Source organism: Lissotriton vulgaris, chromosome 4_1 (genome assembly GCF_964263255.1).
Source record: "Lissotriton vulgaris chromosome 4_1, aLisVul1.2, whole genome shotgun sequence".
In the NCBI taxonomy this organism is placed as follows: Eukaryota; Metazoa; Chordata; class Amphibia; order Caudata; family Salamandridae; genus Lissotriton; species Lissotriton vulgaris.
Genome location: NC_141691.1, coordinates 1,643,008,462 through 1,643,027,422, shown reverse-complemented (window position 1 = coordinate 1,643,027,422; position 18,961 = coordinate 1,643,008,462). Strand labels below are relative to the sequence as shown.

The window sequence follows — 18,961 nt, the reverse complement described above, 5'->3', positions numbered from 1 at the left end:
ACATGCAGACCCTGCAGTGGTAGGCCTGAGACAGATTTGAAAGGCTCCTTCTGTGGGAGGCGCAATGAGCACTGCATGCCCACTAGTAGCATTTAATGTACAGGCCCTGGGTATTTGGGATACTACTGTACAAGGGACTTTCAACTACAATAAATATGCCAAACATGCACAAAGCAATAATACCATGTTTAAAAGAGAGAGCACTTGAACTTTAGTAATGAATAGCAGTGCTAAAGTGTCCAGAGTCCTAAAGCCATCAAAAAGATGGTCAGAAAAATACAGGATGAAGTCAGAACATTTGGGAATTACCCGGCACAAATGGCCAGGTCCAACAGGCATATGTATCAAATTTTCATGCAATGCAATGCAGAAAGCCACCTTGCTGCACTGCGCTGCGTAAAAGAGAGAAGGCAGGAATGTGCTGTATTTTACAATATACTGTGCATTCCTGCTCTCTACCTGCTCTAGTGCACAACGGGCTGCCTAGCACCAATGCAGACATCCTTGCATCAGGATTGTTCTTGTGCAGGAAGAGGCACCTTTCTGCACAAAAACAATACTCAGCATTCAATCATATTTCTGTGTGTGATGCAGAATGCAGAACATGTAGAAGGAGGGGAAAAAGATGCCAAACAAACATATTTCTCCTCATAATGCCTCCCCTGAGAAGAAATAGCATTTTGATGCATTCCAAGGACTCCCACTAATAGTAAATCTGGAAATGTGTCAAAATACATAGGTGGATGTGTGGGAACACCCATGTTCCATCCATGTAATGCCTCCCTGGGGGAGAGTAGCGCAAGGTAGCAACTTGCGCTGCCTTGCGTTACTGCACATTTACCAAGCCACGCAGGGTCATGCAAGGTGTAAATAGCATTCTAGGTTTGCATCACCCTTGCTCCCTCTAGGAGGGGCAAGGGCGACGCATATCCATGATCAACATATGCCCTGATATGCATGTCCTGCTTTTTAAATAGCATGCACCCTGTCCTATGGGTTTTTAAGGCCTGCCAGAATGAAAAAGATATGTCCCTCCTACCGGCATAACTGGGTCACACTCAGCTGATACATTTCTTGCATACCTGATTTATTGATGCATCTCCTCGTGTAGATGTACTTCGGGAGTCCTGGTGCCTGTTATTCTCTGACTCATGGCTGTCATCTTGCCTGCATCACTGCTCTTCAGGATGAAAACAGGGACCTGTCAAGCAAGAGTCCACAAAAGCCCTTACCTACAAAGTTAGCTAAAAGGTGATAAAATGCCAAGTTTATATGTTGCACATAAATATACTTACGTTTGTGGATATTTATGTTTGTGCATCATTATTTTGGATATGAAGTTCTTGAAAATGAATAGGAAAAATTTGTTTTTTCCAAAGACTATGGGGCCCATTAGGATGGCGGGCTGGGGCGATCCGCCCACCATCCGCCCATTACTCTCCCCGCCACATTAGGGTGGCTGGGGTGGTCCGCGGCGGACGGGAAGACCATTCGTCACTTTTCCGCCGGTTGACACGACGACCGGGTGGAAAACTGACACAATATGGACACCTCCATCCATATTATGATGAGGCTGGAGATGAGCCTTTCCATGGCGGCCTTGCCGCCATGAAAAGGCATACAGTCTTTGCTTTTGTGGGCCCGTAGCGGGCCCCCAGGATGTCAGGGGGTGGGAGGTGCACATAGTTGTCATGGACAAGGTGGCAGGCACCGCGAAGTGTCTGTCACCTTGTGCATGCCAATGCACAACATGCATTCCCAGCATTGTGGTGTGCGGTGCTGTGAGCACTGCCCACCACAATGCTGGGAATGGGGGATGCCACCGCCACAGTGGCATTGGCATCCTAATTGCAGGTGCAGGACCGCCGCACCTCTGGCGGGCAGTCCCGCATTCCGTTATGATGGGGGGCGGACTTTGTCTGTCCTCCATCGTAATGGACCCCTATGTTTTAACACTTTCTACACTGATTTTTCAAACTTTAATTTGAATATTCTCGGGTCTAGCCTGCATCTTTTGTTGGACCCAAATGCCAGCATTGTTTTGGGGAAAGATTAGATAATTCCCAACGTTTAGAACATGATAAATGGTTTCCCGAGTGATATGTCTGGTAATAAAGAGGTCTTCAAAAGGGTAATTATTTTACAATAGATATTGTCCCTGGAATAAACCACCTGGTTGCATCGTTTCTTTTTCTCTAGGAGTGGACTGAACACCTACATTGTTTTCACATAACAAGAGGCTTAGGTGGGAAAGAAAGAAGTTGTAGGTAAGCTGGAAATTAAGGAATTAAGGGGCATATTATCAAGGGGGTTTATCTCCGCTTTTTTGTCTTTAAAAGCCAAGAAAGCGGAGATAAAACTATCTCCCTATTACCTAGCTGTCGCTAACACCAGTTAGCGAAAGCTTGTAGGAGATAGCGACCATCTTGGGCCCCACTTTGCATGTCAGTGATATTTATCACTAATGACATGCAAAGTGGGCGTGCCAAGATGTTAGCGACTGGAAACAGTCGCTAACACTGCTATCTCCTGTTACCAACTTTGGGAGATATTCGCGCTAAGTGCGAATATCTCCAAAAGCTAACACCTGCCCTGAGCAGTTCTTAGCCATGTTATCCAATGGGAGGTGGATAACATGGCTAAGAGCATTAGCTCGGTAATGCATGAATATCGCTGACTTTTCAGCGATATTCATGCATTGCGGCCGATTTTTATCACAATTGCGATAAACCTTGGTAATACCAAGGTTTATTTGCGATAAAAATCGCCGCAGCTCAGCGGTAAATTTTTGTCTCTAACCAAGCAATAGCGATAATTATCGCTATTGCTCGGTAATATGCCCCTTTGTGTTTCTCTAAAGTACATGTGTTAGGAATACCCTATAGTTTCTACAATCTCTTTTATTTTGATAGATACTCATATATATATTTCACTAGTGACCTGAAAAGGGAACCACGTGTGAAGTACCTTAGCTAAGATGGACCAAGCTTATCAGAGGAAGTTATTCTTATTTTTCGAATCCACTTCCCCTTTTATATTGGGATGGCTTAACTTAAATCTTTTTGTCATGATTCTTGTAGTGTCAGTGTTTGGGTGGCATTGGAAACTCACTTCTGGAATCACATCTAGCGCCTACAAAATCGCAAAACCGAAAGAAAGTAACAGGTTAGTGATCAATTACCCTCTTACTATGATCTATAGTTCCTCTGCCTCGAACAAACTCATGTTGCCAGTGTGAAACCACCATATCGATGGCTACCTAATCAGGTAGTCATCAATTCAGATTTGATTTTAACATGACTCTTTTCTATCAAAAATAGGCCTATAATTTTTGTGAGGGCCCAACATTCTGAAATGATGTCATTGTGCTCTAGCCCAAAAAGCCTGATAACAGAAATGAATAGGGGAGGGGGTTTCTTAAAAGAGACGTTTGTGGTATTCAATTTTCTCCCACCACTTACTGAACACGAAATGCTACAATTTACTTTTAATTTCAGAGCTGGTAATGGGTGAATATAAGAAATCATTCTCAAGCCTCAAGATTGTACTTTCATGAACTGAATCCAAGTAAAATATTCTTTATTCAAACCTCCCTCTCTGTCTTGAATTGAATTTTTTTGTTTTTGCCATCTTTTGTCTCCATTTTATTGCAATTATTTTCCTATTGATTAACTCTAGTCAGAGGTTTTTTTCTGTTTGACAGAAGACATGTCATAATATGTGTTTCAGATCGTAGTTCTCGCAACTGTAATCTGCTCTTGCAACATTACTTCCTGTAAATCCATATTTAAAGTGGGCAGCATATGTTTATTCCTAAATACTAATATGTATTTTTGATTTGTTCTTATACAGCTTTTTCTATACATATTAAATAGCTCAATGAGCCCCATAAAATCTAGCTTCAAACGAAGATACCTATTATAGCCCCACTTTCTGAGCTAGCAAGCATTACAGATGATGACAGACCCCAGTAATCAGTAACTATTGCCAATGTTAAATATTATTAGCCCGTCCTTTTGAAGAGGCGAGGCAAACGGTGGTGGTGATATCACTGACTCCAACACTACACCATCCTGGGAGCAATGCTCCTGTCAGTACTTTGCACTTCTAAAGAAATCAATATTGGCTACCTTAGGGTGGATCCCACCCCAGCTAATGTCACTCAGATGGTTGGTACACCCTGTCTTCCCTGAAGCCCCAAAGTTGCATCAATGTTCTGGAGACGTTTAGCAACCATGGCATCATTAGAGGAGGGAGAAGCACAAGAGCAATTCCAACTCTTGCAGGCCCCTTCATACACCTCTGATATTCAGAACAGCAATCTTCCCAATAAAAATCAAATCTTTAGAAGTAGACTACCCAGGTAATGCAAAAGAACAACTCCATCAAGTTACTTTAAATATCTGGCTTAATTTGCTCACATAAACATGTATTGCAGCTTTCAGAAGGAGGCAAGTCGGGTAGAGCTCTTCATGGTGGAGTTAGTAACCTGACTTCTTTCCCTTACACCTCCAGCCCTGTGGAAAGAGCAGGTGGCCACCCAGCCTGGGTTTAGTGGAGCAAAAGTCACTTCAATCTTCTTTACAAGTGGGATTCAGCTTTTTCCTGATTACCTTTGAAGTTCAGGAATATTCTGAGAAGCTGAATGTGGGGTGCCATTTTTAGGTCTCGCCTAGGCAGCGGGTAGGTGCTGCGCTAGGAGATGACCTTTTGGAATTAGTTCGCCATTTTCAAGCACTCGTGCTTGTGCTGGCATTCACCATGCAGGAGCGAGCTGTGGAGGGCAGGGGCCATCTGTTTGCAATTAGTGAGGCTGTGCACAGTAGTTCTTTCTGCTCCTTCTCTCTTGCATGGAACTGCTTCATTTCTCGCCTCTTTTCACTCTTGCTTTGACGCCTTTGAGCCTCTTGCCTCTCATCTACTCCTTTTCTACATTTTTCTATGCCCTCTGAGCCTCTTTTCACTCTTGCCTTTCGTTTGCTTTTTCGTCCTTCTCCATCTCCGCTTTTCTGTGTACACATATTACTCGATCCATTACTTTTGTAGATTAAATTGGACTGCAGAGTCTACTGGTAATGTGGACTGTGTTTAAAGTTATGGCTAGGAGTAACCAAAGGACGTGCAAAAACACCCACAAACTCGAAATCTTGCTAGTAGTCTAAGCTATTGTGTGCACAATTTCACATTCTGCAAAGTACATAACTACTGGTTCATGAAATTGATATGCATTGTTGGGAATGAACACCCTAAGTGATTGGGTGTAGTGGATGGGATTTTTCCATGGGGAACAATTTGTGCACATTTGAAAAAGTTTCTCATATAGATTGTCTACAAGTCTGAAAAATATGTAGCTAACCAGCAATGGGCAACAACACGTGCACATGCACTAATTCCAAGGAGTGTGTATGGAAAACTGTGATTGTAGATGTGCTTGCATACTCATGGGTTGTTGTTTTTTTGTGTGAATCAAAAAAAATTCTGGAAATCTGTACCGTTCCTATTGATAAAATGTTTAGTTTTTTTTACATTTACAAACTTTTAATAAACAGGTCCCTCTTTGCTTCTACCTTCAGTATAAGCGGCAAATGCTACTCTGGATTTATGAATATATGTGTATGTCCATGGATTTGGTAACATGATGTAAGAGAAAATATTGCTAATCTGTGGCTGCTTCGACTTTGTTGTGAAATCTTTACTGCTTTGAATTGCTGCTTCAGTACAAAAGCAGATTTCTGATGTTTTCAGCCTACTATGTTAAATTCTGAATGGTGGCTACAAAGTCCCAGCAGTGCGGGGGCTCCTAGCTCCAGAGGCCCTCTTAGCACGGCACCCAAGCCTGTGAGCTTGTGAGTAAGTCCGGAGGGGGGCCCTCAAGGTACTTTGCAGTGGGGTCCGCCATCAGGTTTCATTACCCCACTGCTATAAACTGCTCTATAGTGCAGATCATGAGCGCCACAGTCAGCACTACAGAAAAATGTCAGTGCTTTAAGGGGGTCCTTCTAAAACTGCATTTCGGATTATCATTTGTTTCTCTTTTTTATGCTTCATTTTAATGTCCGATCTGTTTTGCTTAAACAGTTTATTTTGTATTTAGTTAAACTGTGTAACAGCGCTTGAAAGGCTGCACCCCTCACACTGACCTGTGTGAGTACTTACCAACCCAAGGGCATAGCATCAGCTCTGCTGCCGGTGACATCTGTCTGCCTCTCTCACACAGTCTCCGCCCCTCTCTCTCTCCCTATCTAGCTGTCCATCTCTCTTATTCACCCTGTTTCCCGCTCGCTCTCTCATACTCCCGCACTTTTGGTCACTCTTTCTCTCTTTTGCATAGTCTCACTCCTGCGTTACATGTGTGTGTCTCTCTCTTCCTCTCATCTTTCTTCTCTTCTGCTTTCTCTATTCTCTCTTTAATCTAGTCTTATTTCTCGTTCTCACCCCTCACTTCATTGCTATTTCTCCGGCCCTTCCTCTCTCCCTCCTCTCACCCTATTTCCTGCTCTCCCTCCCTCCCTCTCTCTGTCCATACCTCTCTTACTACCTGCATCTATCTCTTCCTCTTCCTCCTTGCCACTCTGCCTCCCTCCATCCCTCTCTTCCTCACTCTCTCCCTCTCTTTCACTTCCTCTCTCCCTCCCTCCCGCTCTCCTTCGCTCTCTTCCTCCCTTTCTCCATCCCTTCCTCCATCTCTCTATCACTCTCTCTTTTCCTTCCTCTCTCCCTTCCTCCCTCCCTTTCTCTCTCCCTCGCTCCCTACCTCTCTCCATCCCTACCTCTCTCTGTCCCTTCCTCTCTCTCTCTCACTCTCTCCCTCACTCTCTCCTTCCCTTCCTCTCTCTGTCTCTTCCTCTCTCTGTCTCTTTGTCTTTCCCTCACTTCCTCTCTCCCTCACTTCTCGCTCTAGCATTAAACTGCCTCGGGTCGTGTGTTAAATATTTATAAGGTGAAAGCACATACAAGTTGCAGTAAAGCGTGCCTTCTCCATTGGTTGAGATATTATATGAGGTTCCCTTATGCCCTCTTTTTGTTTGATTAAACTGCAGATACTGAATATACCAACGACGTGTGGGCCCCCTTTATGTTAAATTGCATCTTTTACCAAACTTCCAGACACCTGTGGCAAAACACCTATAAGGTCCCAGAAGCGAGACCTATTGGCTATGCCAATGCGTGTTAACCATTACTCTAGGCAGTAACTCGAGACTAATCACTAGCACTAATCGCAGCAGAATTCCCACTAGAACTCAACCCTTTTTACAACAATCTATTCAGAATACGAGAATTCAGGCTACCCAATTATGACTTGATCCACCAGCAGATTTAGCTGTATAAAAATGATGATCCACCTCCTTACCCTGACCTGAAAACAGCTTCCTCTATTGCTATCAGCAGAGGCAAATGTTTGAGAGGACTCTCTTGATGAATATCTGCTGTCACCTTGGTCTCCTTCTTGTCAAAATGAAGGCTGTTACTCTGATCTTTTCTGATGTCACTTGGTCCTGCCCACTCCCAAATGGCTCATCCCAGTTAAGTTCTTCAGCATTTCCCACACAACAGTTATCCTTCCTTTAGAGATTGTTGCATATTGCCAAGCAGCACATCTAGAAACACTCAAATGGGATGCATATTACTACCAGTGAAGGGAAGTGAAAGCTAGTAGAGCCGGTTAATTACTGACATATTTTTAGGTGGCACAATGTATAATAATTCATTTCCACTGCAAATAACATTAATTTAGTAAAGATAAATTTTAATCACACACATTTCTAGCACTTATCAGACCATTCCATAGGATAATTTCATTTTACCTGTTCATTTACTTCCTGTCCACCTTTAAACATTAAGCACACAACCATGTGGACTTGGGAGACATTTACTGGTGACTTAGGTAATGTATAAAAATACATTAATCTGGGGGGGAGAGGGGCATGCTCCCAGACCTCCCCTATGATCAGATGAAATTTGCATCACCAAATAGCCCCAACCATCTCCTAAGAGCCCTGCAGTGGCTCTCCAGGGGTGCAGGTTAACTATTCCATTGCTTGACCATCTGAAGTGGCAGCAGCTCATCAGATGCGAACCACTCTGACAGCTGTAGAGACTGATCCCAAAATGGGGACCAGACTAGGCTCTGCTGCATGATGTCGCTGCCTACTACAGAGGCGCACTGGATGAATAGAAATCCAAAGGCCGACAACCAGACCTAATGAGAAACTGGGGCCAAGCCTGCAGGAACTGCAGAATGCTCTACCCAGCCAAACGTGTAATCAGCTGTATGTGGGTTCGCCCAACAGTGGAGCCCCATGGCTAGGTTTGGCCTCCCAGATTGAACCTCTTGGTACCTGGGAATGCATGATTGTGGGAGCCGCCCAGCCACCCCCCTTAACAAATATAGGGTGACAAATGTCAGCCACCCCAGGTCGGCAAATCCCTGCCATGTGGAGTCCAAGACCCAGGTGTGGGGCCCCCTACCAGAGACTCAACTCATGTGGACAGGAGAGGTTGACCGCTCCAAGCCTTCTTCCATTGCCAACTGCTGTTTTAGGTCTGCCATGGAAAGAGGCCAACGGCATAATATTCAGGTACCTCCATACATGCAAGGATCACAGAGGGCTCCTTGGTGCCGACCTGGTACCTGGGGCCTAGTTGGAGAAGAGGCATTCAACACCCCACTACCTGCCCTGGCCGTGTCGGGCTGCTCGTGCTACTCACCCTGAAGACATGGGGGCTAGTGCACTGGTTTGAAGAAGGGACATTCCTATCATCCTTCCACAATGCATCCCACATTAAAATACCAACCAGCGACTGAGCCCTGGCGATACACAAAAAGAAACTGAAGACATGTGGAGGGACCCCTCGAGGAGAATGGAGACTGTTCACCCCTCCTCCAAGCTTGCGTGCATCTCACTCTCGAAAGAGATATAATGGAAAAGGCAAAGGCAAAGGCCCTAATACCCAATCCCAAACTAAAATGTACAAATTCACAACTGCATTATCAAATGGAGCCAGGCGCCTGGGCAGCTTCTTCATGAACCAGAGGCCCACAGAAACTAGCAACCAGGTCATCATACTACAAACCATCTAAGCATCACATTAGGTGGTTCAGACAACAATTTGTGAGGTAGGTGTTGATGTGTTCCTCCTATGCCAGGTCCTCAGGAACATCACCAACAGAATCTCTGAGGGAGAAGGTCAGATCTCTACATCAGAAGACAATGTAGCTACCCTCAAAACAGCATGTCTAAAATGTTATCTGTAAAGGTCACTCCTGTAAATTGAGCAGAAGACTCTGAAAACCGGTTGAGATGTAATAGCCTTTGCTTTGTTGGTTTCCAACAGTATGTTGAGTTTACCAGACTTGAGAAATTCCTGGACAGATGGCTGACCTCCTGAATACAGGAGAAGCGTATCTCACAGCGGTTCATGATTGAAACCCTGGGACCCCCACCCCGGCACAATTCTATGCCCACTAATTGCCTGAATACTCAATTAACAGAACAGAGACATTAGCCTTCAATAGGCCCGTAGAGCTAGTAACTTGATGTCAATCCTTATACATCATGATTTTCCCAGACTAAACCTGTGCTGCCCAGAAAAAGCAGATTTTCTTTTTTAATGAAGTAAATCAAGAACCTTGTGCCCTCAATTTTCAATAAATGCTCGTTTCCCCAGCTAAGCTTAAAGCAATTCACACAATGACCGACCACACTTCTTTGAAACTCCTGAGGACGCCGGGAGAGGGCAGCAGAAAATGAAAACCTGAGATGAGCTGCAAATAAGAACCATGATTTCCCATACCAGAGACACCAACCCCACTTGATCAACATGAAACCAAAGTTAAGAAGGAGAACAACATCCCACCGAGAAGGTAGAAAAACACAAGACTCACAGGACACCTCGGGTTTGAGACAAATCAGTCAAACAAGATAAGGGCATGCAGAAACCATGGCCATCCAGCTTAAGCCAAAGGGAAAACACTACAAACAGACAATCCTGAGACTGAGGGAAGTCCATGAGGGAATGAACAAGAGACAGCAGTCCACCCCAAAGAGGAAATGTTCTGAGGATGCACTGCAGCGATTTGGAGACTCAAGGGGGAAGTCATTGGCCAACCCCTAGCCAACACAACTGAATACAGCACTGACAGAGTACCCTTAAAATAAGGGGCTGTCCACCTCCTTATGTGTTACCTTAAAATTTGTTTGATTGGAAGTTATAGGGCAACAGATGCTTTGAGGGAGAAAGTACAGGTTGGATGGGGAAACTCCACTCTATGGCTAAAATGTCCTGAGCTAACATATTATGTGGTTGCCTCACCATCCAAACTTTGCAGCCAACATGACAGCCCACATCGATATTTCTTTGAACATATAAAATCTGCCTGATGACAATAAAAGAATGGCAATCTTCCATTATGCCAAGCACTTCTAGTCATCTTCTCTTCTGTTTCAAAAAACGCATCTCTTGGGATCGCACTGTCCTTTCTTGTGATGATTCGGGTATGACAGGGTCTTCCATGCGCGATTTGAAAGGCCCTCCAGAGGAATAGCCATACTTCTACATAGAATCTTTCCACTGGCTGCAACATCCAGACTCTCTGACTTGCAGGGCAGATTTATGGGAGTGGAGGGTCTCCTTGAAGGGAATCAATACAATCTCCTGAGTGTCAATGTCCCGTCCAAATCACCCACCCAGGCTCTTGAAACTATTGAATCTAATATTCCAGATTTCTTCCAACAGATAACATTGTTGGAGGGTACTTTAATGTCACACCCAATCCAGACATATATACTTCTGTAGACCCACTGTAGGGCATCTGACACAAGCTAAGCAACTTATGGGCTGGATGGACTCAATGGGTTTATGTGACATCTGGAAGATCTAACATCCCACAACAAGGAATACACCTACATATCTGCAGTGCACAAGACACCCATATTGACATCCTACTTCTCTCTATTCGAATGACGTACTTTGAGTCAATACAATAAAAATCCTTCCCAGGGGTATTTTAGCTTACTCGCCAACTGTGGTCACATTTTAAGTAAAAATTGAGGTCCAGAGACCCATTTGACTACTTAATGCACAGTACCTTACAGAGGACCATTGTTCAGAGTACCTCACCACCAAATCCCAAGCATATTTCACTGCAAATCAATGTATGGGGAACTTGGAGGGGAGGTCCGGGCTGCAGGCAAAGCCTCTATCAGAGGCATAGTGAAAAGCTACATCAGACTTAAAAAGAAAGACAAACTGTATAAAATAACAAGACTTGAAACCCAAAACCTACAACTAGAGTAGCAATGTATTAGGCAGGAATCAGATATTTTCCATTGTTGGCTGTCTCTTGCTAAAACATCACTCTGACAGCTCTCCTTGGAAGAGGCCTCAACTCTCAGAGTGCTTGAACACAGTGGATATATGAGCATGGGAACCAGGCCAAAAATCTGTAGTGTTGGCGTGCCACCAGAGAAATGGGTCTCTGTGATTTTAGTCACATCAGGTTCTACAAAATGTAGATCCGTGGAGATCACTGCAGTATTGACTGAATGCTGCCAAACACTATATGTACACCACCCACAGTCTGTGGGAGAGCAATGACAATCTATCCTTGCGTATATTCCTCTCCTATTGATCTCAACATTGACTAGGGATAAAATGGATGTGCTAATTACCATAAAGGGATAGATGAGGTGATACTGGGTATGAATTCTGGCAAAACAATTGGAACAGATTGCTTCCCCCTCAAATACTATCATAAATTATAGGAACTTCTCTTTGCTCTGTTGTTTATATAAACTGAGTTGACCAAGAAGGGCCACTTCCTGATGGAACTTAATTTGGCCACTATTGTGTTCATTCCCAAGCCTCACCAATCCACCGATTAATGTGTCTTGTATAGGCCTACATATTATGTTATATTAAAAATACTTATAAAGCAGACATACACCAGCCAGTTTCTTTGCACTGATTGAAGAACATAACTTGCAGCTCATAAACTTATTTATAAGCTTTACTAAACAGCCATGTTTTCAGGAGTTGTCTAAATCTGGAGTAACAGGCAATTGATCTGATATTAGATGGAAGGGAGTACCAGAATCAAGGGGTTAGTAGAGAGAATCTAGCACCTCCTAGCCTCTACGTCTCAAATGTGGAATGACCAAAAGATTGAGATGGAAGGACCTCAAATGAGGAGGAACATACCTGTGAATGTGCGAGGAGATGAACTCAGGACAGGTGCCCTGCAGAGATTTAAAAATGGTATAGCCAATCTCAAAGGCAGAACGCTGTTTCACTGGTAGCCAGTAGAGCTTCCATATGAAGGGGGTGATATGACACCTCCTTGGTTGTCAGTAAACCAGTCTGGCTGCCTGGTTTAAACCAGCTGTAACGTCTTTATAAGGTATTCAGGGAGATCAAAATAAAGCAAATTCACATAGTTGTGTGTGTGAAATGATTAATCCGATATCAACTGGGACAAGGGCTTCCAAGGTAAGAAATCTCCCAATTCTTCTTATCATCCAGAGCTGAGGAAAACAGGAGGAAACTACAGACCCTACCTGAGGTTTCATAGAAAGAATAATATCAATAAGAACTCCTAGGCTCTTTGCTGAGATTTGAGCCTGAGGGGAAATACGCATTTTGACAGGCCAAAGGTTGGAGTCCCATGGATTTTGAGAGCTTCTGACCAAAACAAGCTCCATCTTGTCAGTTTAGCTAAAGTTTGTTACTATGCATGGCATTTTGGAAGATCAAGATTGAGTCCAGGATCTTATTGATTTAAAAAAGAAGATGCATATCATCAGCATAGTTGAAAATGCACATTTTCAATTTCCTCAGAGAATATACCAAAGGCTAGGGGCCAGATGTAGGTAAGTAACATTTACCGATTGTTAATTACCGAAAATTACCGATTTTTACCGATTCGGTAATTAAGAATCGGTAAATGTGAGGGGTGGGTATGTAGGGAATCCAGATGTTCCCTTTTACCGAATCGGTGAAATTCGGTATTTACCGATTCGGTAAATACCGACCGGTAATGCTCCATTCATTCCTATGGGCTTTGAAGCCCATAGGAATGAATGGGGCATTACCGGTCGGTATTTACCGAATCGGTAAATACCGATTTTGACAAGGGTGCAGGGGGTGTCACTTTGACACCCTCTAGCACCCCCAAAAAAGGTTCGGGTGCCATGTGGCAGGCATACCTGCCCTAAGGGCAGGTCTGCCTGTCATATGGCACAGGTGTGCATGCACACATGTGCATGCACACTGGAATCGGTATTTTACCATCAAATAGAATTTGATGGTAAAATACCGATTCTGTAATGCTTGTGGGACTCAGAAGAGTCCCACCTACATATCAATTTTACCGAATCTGATAAAATACCGATTCGGTATTTTACAGAATCGGTAAATTTACCGATCGGTAAATTTACCGATTCTGTAAAATACAGGGCCCTACATCTCAATTTGCATTTACCGGTCGGTAACGGCCGAAATCGGCCGTTACCGGCCGGTAAATGGCCACCTACATCTGGCCCTAGATGTATAGGTTAAAAAGATGAGGGGAGAGGGACAATACACCGCAGGTCAGTTTCACATTAGGAGAGCCAAGACAGGACAGCCGAACCGACTGGGAATGATCTTTCAAAAAAGACACAAACCAGTTGAGAGCCATTCCATGGATGCCCGCATCCTCTTGACTGTGTGTCAAAGGCCACAGATGGGTTGAGGAGCACACGCTCCTGTGTAGAGCCCATGTCTGCCTCTTCCCTCATTTCATCCAGCGCGGTCAGAAATTCTGCCTCAATTGAATGATATGGACGGAAGTCTGCCTGATGGGGATCAAGAAAATGATATTGCTCAAGGAAGGAGCAAAGGCAGTTGGCAACATGTGCATCTAACACTTTGGCCAGAAAAGCACCCAATGAATTGGGGCAATAGTTAGTCAAAATAAGTGGGTCTGTACCAATTTTCTTTAACAGTTGACCAAAACTGTTTTTTTAAAGATGCTGGGAACCAGGCCCTGAGTTAGAGAGTCGTTAAAGAATGATAAAGCAAGGTCAGGGAAAGACAAGAATATTTCTTCGAGGGGGGCTGTCATCAGAGGGAGACCCTGGTTTTGCCTTAACCAGTAAGTCAGAAAAGTGTTCCTTGATAATAGGAGCTATTTCAGTCGAAAAATGAGAGTTCCTAACAGTAGCAGGTGAGTTCCCAGAGGCAGAGTTTGAGGGGATGCTATCCTTGATAGCATTCATTTTATCAATAAAAAAGGAATTAAGCGCTTCGCATAAAAATTGCGTACCTGGTATTTTTACCGTCACTTTGTCAGGATTAGATAATTCAGACATAATTGAAAATATGTCTTTGTATTTAATATTTGAATTCTGAATCTTTCTGGAAAAATAGGTGTTTTAGCTTTTATAAATTGCTAGATTTACCTTTTATCTGGAGAGTAGTTCTTTTTCCAATTCCATTCAGCGCGACGGAGGACCAGTTTGTCAAGTTTAAAATCATTGGAAAAACATTTCTGAGCATCATGGTGCCTAGCCAGCCTAACTTATCTAAGAGGGGCAAACAAATTGCTAGTATCTACTAACCATGCATTGATATTTTCCTCAAACTGGTCTATATTAGTGTGTTTAGTAGGCAGCAACATAGCTAGCGAATTACAGAAGAAAGAATATTGAAATGAGTCAAATTCCTGGCAAATGCCATCGAACTGGCTAAAGGATTGAATAGGGTCAAATTGCTAAGAGTGAATATAATGAGAAAATGGTCAGACCAAACACAAAGAGCAATTGTTGAGTTAGTCATTGTGACGTTGGTGGTCCAAACTTGGTCAAGGGTATGTCATTTTATATGAGATGGGAACATCATATGTAGTTTGGGTAATTCCAGGGTTCCTGGATTACCCGTCATTTCATTAGCTCAATTATTGAAATCCCCAATTACCAAAATATTAGCTTGCTCCATCACCATATGGGAGATATAATCCGGCACTAAGGGCCTCATTAGGATCGCGGACGGACTTGCGTCCGTCCGCGACCCCAGAGCAGGAGGGAACCTCCGCATGGCATGCGGAGTTCCCTCCTGTGCAATTAGGATGTGACCGCCACCCTGGCGGTCACATCCTCTATTTTTAACATTGCGGCGGGTGCGGCTTTAAGCTGTACCCGCGGCAATGTTAAAAATGCACGCATTGCATTTGCATGCAGTAAGAGGCAGGCACCGCGCGGTTCCTGCCGCTTTCTGCATGCAAATGCAGGGGGGTACTATAGGTACCCCCCATGTGCACTCCCCACCCCCCCTTCACCTAGGGGGCCCGCAACGGGCCCCCGCAGTGAAGTTCCGTATGCTTTTCCACGGCGGAAAACCCGCCACGGAAAAGCATAATTTACAGGCCATCCTAATATGGTGGACGGTGTCTGGAAGACACCGTCACCATATTAGAGCTTTTCCACCGCGGTTGTAAGCCGACCGCGGCGGAAAAGCTGCGGACGGAAACCAGGACCCACCAGTCATCCTAAAGTGGCGGTGGGTCTTTGGTCAGTCTGCTGCGGTTTTTCCGCATCCTCTGGGCCGGCGGTGGCTTCCGCCGGCCCCGAGGATGCGGAAAAACCGCAATCATAATGACCCCCTTAGTGAGGAAAATTGGGCATGTGGTATTGAGGTCTATAAACCAACACACAAGTCAAAGGGGTAAGAGTGAAATCAAGTTTGAGTTTGATCCTTAATTAAAACAGAAGTAAAGATATTTGCAAATTCTTCAAAATGCTAGCTACATGGCTTTAATGAGTTCTGTTCACCCTGGTCCTCACGGATCAATGTGGTTATATGCGAACGGCGGTAATCACCACTGCATATGACATGTACATGTCACTCTGTTCCTTCTTCATGATGCACCAAATCCTTGTGACCTACTACTATTAGATTTCAAGAAAGCATTTTACTCAGTAGACTGGACCTTCCTGAGCAGTCTCTTTGAAAGGATGCCCAGGAATCCCTAAATACATCAAACTGTTATACTCAGAGCCTTAGGCACTGCCCTGCTCTTTTCTCATTCGGTGAGGAACTAGAAATGGCTGCCCACTACCCCCAATCCTCTTCACTGTGGTAATTTAGCCTATGTCCTGACTTGTTAGATATAATGCCCAAATTTAAGGACAGAAGTGGGAGGAGAATGGTAATGGTGGTAAATTGTGAATGTTTTTTACCACATTTCAGTCGCAAAACATTCATACATACCGTTTCAATGCGGTATTAGGAAGGGACACCCTCAACACGCCGCTTCCAAATATTGACTCGCAAAACCCAAATTGTGATTTGGTAACAAGTTACAGAATTGCAATTTGGGCTTTAAACAATAGGTAAAGCAGTCTCAAATGACATGATTCTGTAAATCAGGTCATTTGCGACCACAAAAATGCTTCCTACATCTAGCCCGTAATCTTTTGTTTACATGTGCAAAAAACAATTAAGTTGATTATAAAAAAAAAGCTTTTTCTACATAGCAGAGCACATTCTTTGACATGTGTTACAGCAGAGTTTTGTGCAGCAGCTAGCCAGGGCACACTGGCATTCCAGGAGCAATATTTGTTTTAGTTATACATGTGAGTATTGCAAATATATACAGTTGCCCACTTATAACTTTTAGCTGCCACACGACTGATGCAGTTCCTGAATCAACTAATTATAGCTTTAGTGGAAAGTTAAATAAGTCAATTCAGTGAAGCTAATTTGATCTCATTTTTAGGGACAACATGCACAAATTGTAGACTGTGTGTCAGTAGAATGATTTACAGAGCCATAATTCCAGAAAAATAGGTCAATGAAAAGGCAAACAATCTAGGGGCGCTGCTCAGAAAGATAGTTTTATTTTTATTTATAAATAAAGGTCCAAGAATTTAGGCAGCTAGCTTCTACTCTATAAAATCTGGATGCTTTGATTAACATATAGGCAAGGATTGTATTGCATGAAAAAGTACTTTGTATATGACACACACTAGATTAGTGATTAAATTCCCTAGATATTCTCAGGGAAGGGTACTGGGGAATGCAATACAGTTTGCATAAAACGGTCTCTTAGTCCTATCACAGCCTTGAAATAACGACTTACTATATTTGTTAGCACCAGGGGAAAATTCAGGTGCTTGGGGTCATCCAATGCAGTGCATAACGCCCTCATGTTTCATAAAAGATATAAGGCTGGACACTCATCATCCTAATCTATTTGGGGAGGGATGGGGGCTGGCAATGGCTGGGAGTGTGCTTGTCACCTCTAAAGCTATTTAACAAGAACCTTGCTGGCATATCACAGAACATCTGCGCATTTGATTGTTGTGAATTTGTTGCTAAATATCACATTTTTACTTCGCACCACAGTGGGCAGTAAATCTAGTCCAAATTGTGGAGTACAAAGTCCTCGGTATCCTGAGAGTAAAGTGCCTCAGCAGCAGTCTGGAAGGGACTCGTATCCTGAACCAATATATTGATCTGAAGAGCACAGTTAATGAAATTAATTGTGTCTATTAAGATATCTAACAGTTGTCACTAACCTTTGAAAATGGAAAGTTATTGATGCTTTTAATGTACAAGAGGGCTACGAAGTACAGAGCGGATTCACCCACACTGAGCACCATCGCCTTCAAGCTTCACGTGCTCCTTAAGTATACAGCCTTTTCAATGCATTCTTTGAGTTATGGAGAGATAATGCAACAATTCCAGGGAGGGAGTCCACATTTGGGGTATCCCTCGGACAGCTACTGGTCACATCAAGCACTATCCAGGTTTCTGGTCACCATCTTGCTTTGATAACCTTAATACATTCTCTATGTACATACAGTGGCTTGTCCGTGCCAGACTCCATGTGGCGATGCACCATCAACACTGTGCTGCACAATCTATTATATCATACTGGACTACCCTAAGCGGAGTCTCATGGTTGACACGCTAGTTGAGGACTGTCTGGCACCTGATCATGGTCCGCTAGTTTTACACCTCTTACGAAGCACCTTTCAGCATTCATCTACAAGCCTTGAGGGTTGTGATAAGGTGTTAGTGGCAACTAATTGGTGAAGAGTGAAGTAAGATTATGTAGCAGCAGGTTCCCTTTATGACAAATTTCATTGCAAGCGTCATAGGGTCTTTGGGCACAAGAACTTTGAATCAACATCAGTGTACTGAAATATACAGTTCAGTAATGCACTAAAACCGCCTGTCGTAGGAGGGTAATTAAAGACAGTTACATCCATCGTTTGATACAGGCTACAGATGAGCCATTTTTCCTTCTAGGAGGCTCTAAGAAGAAAAATCCCATGTGTTATAAGAGCAAGAAAGAGACTTCATAAAACCATGTTGAGGGAAACAAAGGAAGAGTGGGAGAACGCAAGAGGGTTCAGCTTGTTGAAGCAATCAGGTCAAGAGATGTGAAGTCACTCTAGCATATAGCAGCAAACAGTAGCACGTGCAACACCACGCAAAGGCAGAAAGTCACATCAATGAAGATTGCTGGCTTGTTCATTATTAGTCTCTGAAACCGATCAGGCAAGAAGTGGCTAGATTGCAATAATTACACCTGCCAATAGTATCTCCATCCTGAACCATTTGTTTTAAGTGAGGCTTTCTAAGAAATTATTAAACAAAAAGGGAGAAAGGCAGAGGGTTCTGATACATTTCTAGTTGATTTAAAAAAAATTGAGCCTGTGTTTTGAAGCAACTACATCCTGCTTGTTAGCAGTGTCATTACGAATGGATCCATGTACCTAAATCCTGGCTGGGGGCACTGAATACAACAGGCTGCAGAAACGCCCCAGCTTTTGCCGCCCAGTAAGCTTAGTAAATAGTCTTCAAAATATTTGTACATGCATTCTATTTCCTGTATTGGAATATTGGGTCAAGTATAATAATGCTTATCACACTCAACAGCAGTGTTTGAAAAGAAAATCAGATCATTACAGTA

At 43.5% G+C, this 18,961-nt stretch overlaps 1 pseudogene; it reads left to right on the top strand.

The window, feature by feature from the left end:
• LOC147724348 (uncharacterized) overlaps positions 1–17,535 on the top strand; it is a 76,381-nt pseudogene extending 58,846 nt beyond the window's left edge.
• Positions 17,536–18,961: the final 1,426 nt, after the last annotated feature.